Here is a 6,000-nt window from a genome sequence, read left to right as displayed (position 1 = left end):
GTCCCAACGGACTATCAGGGGGTACCTCGGGGTATTTTTCATCATTGGCGCCTGGATTTCCTTTACCCTTTTCTCTCTTAGACCCCTTATTCCCCATCACGAGGACTTGCCCGGTTCCAATCCACCCGCAGGCACCCCGTAATTCCACAATTCTCGTGCACTACGTCTCTGCAGGAATTTAATTTGAATGTGACCCACCTAGCTCGGTCACTCCTGTCCAATTCCGGAACCTGTATTACCGCGATCGCCCAGGAATTCACCTGCAGGCACCCCGCAGTTCCACAATTCTCGTGTACTACGTCTCTACAGGAAGAATCACCTGCAGGAACCCCGCAGTTCCACAATTCTCGTGTACTACGTCTCTACAGGAGAAATCACCTGCAGGAACCCCGCAGTTCCACAATTCTCGTGTACTACGTCTCTACAGGAGAAATGACCTGCAGGAACCCCGCAGTTCCACGATTCTTGTGTACTACGTCTCTACAGGAATTCAATTTCTTACCTGGGTCCTGTGCACAGAAATTACTCGATCGCTCACTGTCTCAACTGCCTCGACAACCCCTCTTTGTTTCCTTGAGTCCGCCGGATATCACTCGCTCAAGCCGCGCGGGGCGACGAGCAAGGAATCAGGGACTGCCGAACTCGGCAGGGTGCACCTTCTCCGATGTCCTTCCTTGCCCCCCTCACGGCTGGAGTGTGGATCCCGGACGAGCGCCCCAAGTTGTCAGAAACGAGCCACGCTCCCGAATAATGGCTTCAAGACAAATTCAAGGAAACAAATTTTATTAACAGTTCTGCAGAGCTGGGCCCCTTCAGAGAAGGGAACCCTGAACCTTACAGGGCAGCAGGTTTTATCCTTCTTCCTTACCACCCCTCCTCCCTGACTCGGGAGGTACATAGTCTTATCCCATTCCATATTTGGAGTTGTTTTTTTACACATTTCTGTAAAACAATAGTCCATATCTCAGGACTTCAATGATTCCACAAGCAAGTAATCTCGTCAGGGCTTCTGCATTCCTGCTTATCAGACATAATTAAATCACATTTGTCCCTAGACATAATTAAATCACATTTGTCCTTTGACTTTAAATCAGACCTCTTTCAGAAACGCACATCTTAATTTTGAATCTTACAGTCTCTAGCTCTGTATGTAGTATTGGTGACCCCGACGGTCCAAACAGGATTTGGACCAAAGATGACCGACTCTTCATCTGTTCACGCAGTTTCGCTAAAACTGCTGACTTTCTGGACGCTGCAACCACGCGTGTGGTTTAGCCAAGCAGAAGCCCAGTTCCAGATTCGGCAGATATCTTCTGATTCCACGCGTTACTACCATGTGGTGAGCGCCCTTGACCAGCAGATGGCCACCCAGGTTGCGGATTTCATACAGTCGCCCCCGGAAGAAAGCAAATAGGAAGCGCTGCTCATTGGGACCTTTGGCCTCTCACGGCGTGCCTGCTGCACCTGGATGGTTTGGGAGACAAGCCGCCGTCAGCATTAATGAACAAGATGCTGGCCCTGGCTGATGGATACAAGCCCTGCCCAAGGACATACATCTGCTGCTGGCCAACGCAGATTTCAGTGACCCCCAGAAGGTGGAAAGCCAAGAGGGAGAGCGTGGCGTCCGTTGGTCAGATTACCAAGCCACGCGCCCAACAGCAGACCAGACCAGGCCCGGCTGGGGGGCACGCACAACACAGAGGCAGGAGTGAGGAGACCAGTGAACGGTGGTGTTTCTACCACCAGTGGTAGGGTACAGAAGCCCGCCGTTGTCGCCTGCCCTGCAAGGGCCAGGGCCAGCTGCTGCTAATGGCTATGGCGGCTGGCCACCAGGACAGCCTCTTGTATGTCTGGGACAAACAGTTGGGACCCCGCTTCTTGTTCAACACCGGAGCGGAAATCAGCGTCTTACCCCCGACGGGGTACGACACCCGCAACAGGAAGCCAGGACCCACCCTGAGGGTTGCAAACGGCAGCACGATACGGACCTACGGCTCCCGCATAGTGCAGCTGCAGTTCGGCGCCAGCCGGTTCACGTGGGACTTCACACTGGCCGCCGTGGCCCAACCACTCCTGGGGGCGGACTTCTTGCAAGTTCACAGCCTGCTGGTCGACTTGCAAGGGAAAAGACTGGTACATGTCGAGACTTTCCAGACGTTCTCCCTGGGTGAAGCCTAGTTGCCGGCCCCACACCTGGACTCCATCATGCTGTTGGACAATGAATTCACCAGAATCCAGGCAGACTTTCCATTGATTCTGGCACTGCAGTTCACGGCAGCCATGCCCAGACACGGAGTACAGCACCACATCCCGACCCAGGGACCACCCCTCCACGCCCGCGCACGAAGTCTCCCCCCGGAAAAGTTCCGCCTGGCGAAGGAGGAATTCAAGATGATGGAGGAATTGGGGATCGTACGGAGGTCCTACAATCCACGGGCTTCCCCCTGCACATGGTGCCCAAAGCGACAGGGGGCTGGAGACCATGCAGCGACTACTGCAGACTGAACGAGGCTACAACTCCAGACCGCTACTCCGTGCCGCACATACAGGACTTTGCAGCAAACCTGCATGGGGCAAGAATCTTTTCCAAAGACCTCATCCGGGGATACCATCAAATCCCGGTACACCCTAAAGACATCCCCAAAACAGCACTCATCACCCCGTGCGGCCTGTTCAAATTCCTCCAAATGCCATTTGGCCTGAAGAATGCCACACAGACGTTCCAGCGGCTAATGGATGCGGTGGGACGCGACTTGGACTTCATCTATTTCGACGACATCCTCATAGCCAGCATTAGTCGTCAGGAGCATCTGTCCCACCTCCACCAGCTCTACTCCCGCCTGAGTGATTTTGGCCTCACGATCAAACTGGCCAAATGCCAGTTAGGTTTCGACACCATTGACTTCCTGGGCCACAGGATTACCAAAGACAGGGCAACACCTCTGCCCGCAAAGGTAGACGCGATCCGCCACTTTGCCTGGCCCAACACAGTCAAAGGCCTGCAGGAGTTCGTTGGTATGGTGAACTTCTACCACCGTTTCCTCCCCTCTGCAGCCCGTATCATGCGTCTTTTGTACACCCTGATGTTGGGTAAAGGCAAGGACATTACTTGGGGCCGCAGCCGCTTTCGTTAAAACCAAAGAAGCCTTGGCAGATGCCGCGATGGTGGTGCACCCCAGAACAGACGTTCAAACACATTGGACACATCCAACAGAGCAGTCGGTGGAGTGCTGGAACAACTCATCGAGGGTTGCTGGCAACCCCTGGTGTTCTTTAGCAAGCACCTACGACCACCCAAACTCAAATACAGTGCCTTCGACCGGGAGCTGTTGGCACTGTATCTGGCAATCTGGCATTTCAGGTACTCTTAGAAGTTCACCGCGTTCACGGACCACAAACTGTTGACCTTCGCGTTCACGAAGGTGTCTGATCCCTGGTCGGCTCGCCAGCAGCAACATCTGTCCTCCATCTCTGAGTACACAACGGACATCCGGCATGTCTCGGGAAAGGACAACGTCGTGGCGGATGCACTCTCCAGACCAGCTGTCCAGGCCCTGTCCCTGGGAGTGGACTATGCAGCACTGGCGGAGACGCAGCAGGCCCAGCTACAGGACCACAGTCTCGGGTTTGCAGCTGCAAGACTTCCTCGTAGGTCCATATGAGAGGACCCTCCTGTGCGACGTGGCTACCGGCCAATCTCGCCCCATCATCTTGGCGGCGGCGAGTTTTCGACTCCATACACGGTTTGGCGCACCCATCTATCAGGACAACCGTCCGGCTGGTCTCCAGCAAGTTCGCGTGGCACGGACTTCACAAACAGGTCAGCGAATGGGCCAGAACGTGCAAACAGCCAAGGTGCAGCGGCACACTAAAGGTCTGCCGCAGCAGTTCGAACCCACCCGCCGGAGGTTCGACCACATTCATGTGGATATCGTGGGGCCCCTACCAGTGTCACAAGGAGCACGGTACCTCCTAACTATGGTAGACCGCTTCACGAGATGATCAGAGGCAGTCCCGCTCACCGACACATCTGCCAATTCCTGCGCCCGAGCACCGATTGCAACCTGGGTAGCACGCTTTGGGGTACCGGCCCACATTACCTCCGACAGAGGCGCCCAGTTCACCTCCAGCCTGTGGTCGGCTGTGGCCAGCCTGTTGGGAACGCAGCTACACCACACAACTGCCTACCACCCACAGTAGAATGGACTAGCGGAACGCTTCCACCGTCACTTGACGTCGACTCTCATGGCCCGCCTGAGAGGACCTAACTGGGTGGACGAGCTTTACTGGGTCCTGCTTGGAATTCACACAGCGCCCAAAGAGGATCTGCACGCCTCGTCGGCCGAGTTGGTGTACGGTGCACCCCTGGTCGCCCCAGGAGAGTTCATACCAGCCCCAAGGGAGCAAGAGGAAGAACCCGCAGCAGTCCTGGACAGACTACGCAAAATCCTCGGCAACCTGGCCCCCGTGCCGACTTCGCAGCACGGACAGACCCTGACCTACGTACTTAAAGACCTGCAGAACTGTAAGTTTGTGTTTGTACAAAGGGGCGCACACCGGGCACCGCTACAGCGGCCGTGCAAGGTGATCAACAACAACGGGTCCACGTACGTTCTGGACATTGGGGAGAAAGAGGAGGTTTTCATGGTGGACTAACTCAAACCAGCCCATGTGGACTTGGCGCAGCCAGTCGAGGCTCAGGCACCGCGGCGCAGAGGCAGACCTCCCAAACAGAGGCTGATCCAGTCTGTGGACATTGGGTGGGGGTGTATCGCCGGTTCTGGGGGTTGGGGGGGAGGTTATGTGGCGACCCACTTTCTGCGCAGGCGAATCAGCTCACAAATAGCCCACGCGCGGGGAGAGACTTTGGTAATGCACCTCTGATGTCATTTCCGCCCGGAGAGGGCAGCAGCTAGGGATTAAAAGCCATAGCCGTGAGGTTTGAAACGACTTACCGACTGCGTGTCATTGTTTCTAGCTCTGTATGTAGTACATCGCTACAGTATGTTAATTTAAACTTAAATCAGAAGTTTTTTTTCTGTTTCTTAGTTTTATGTTTTCCTGTCATGGGATGGCTGTATAAATATGCTGTACTGTATCTGCTCTATTATATGCTGTGCTGCTTTGTAAGATAAGAAGAAATAATAAAAATTTGAATTACCAAAAAAAACTGACTTATTAGACACAATCTGCCCTTCACAAAGCCATGCTGACTGTCCCTGATCAGACCATGATTCTCTAAATGCCCTTAGATCTTATCTCTAAGAATCTTTTCCAACAGCTTTCCCACAAAGAGGTAAGGCCCACAGGTCTATAATTACCCAGAATATTTCCACCTCACTTGTCACCCATGGTTCCTTCACCCTACCATTCTTTATCTTCCTCACCAGGACAAATTTATCCCTAACATCCTGCAAGAGATCCCTAAACATCAACCACATGTCCATAGTACATTTCCCTGCAAAAACATCATCCCAATTCACACCCGCAAGTTCTAGCCTTATAGCCTCATAATTTGCCCTTCCCCAATTAAAAATTTTCCTGTCCTCTCTGATCCTATCCTTTTCCATGATAATGCTAAAGGCCAGGGAGTGGTGGTCACTGTCCCTCAGATGCTCACCCACTGAGAGATCTGTGACCTGACCTGGCTCGTTACCTAATACTAGATCTAGTGTGCCATTCCCCCTAGTCAGCCTGTCAACATACTGTGACTGGAATCCATCCTGGACACACTTAACAAACTCTGCCCCATCTAAACCATTGGAACTAATAAGGTGCCAATCAATAATAGGGAAGTTAAAGTCACCCATGATAACAACCCTGTTATTTTTGCACCTTTCCAAAATCTGCCTCCCAATCTGCTCCTCGGTATCTCTGCTGCTACCATGGGGCCTATAGAGTACACCCAATAGAGTAACTGCTCCTTTCCTGTTCCTGACTTCCACCCATACTGACTCAAAAGATGATCCTGCTACATTACCCACCCTTTCTATAGCTGTA

Source organism: Hemitrygon akajei, chromosome 7 (genome assembly GCF_048418815.1).
Source record: "Hemitrygon akajei chromosome 7, sHemAka1.3, whole genome shotgun sequence".
NCBI classification, from domain to species: domain Eukaryota; kingdom Metazoa; phylum Chordata; class Chondrichthyes; order Myliobatiformes; family Dasyatidae; genus Hemitrygon; species Hemitrygon akajei.
Note: the sequence above shows the minus strand (reverse complement) of the source record.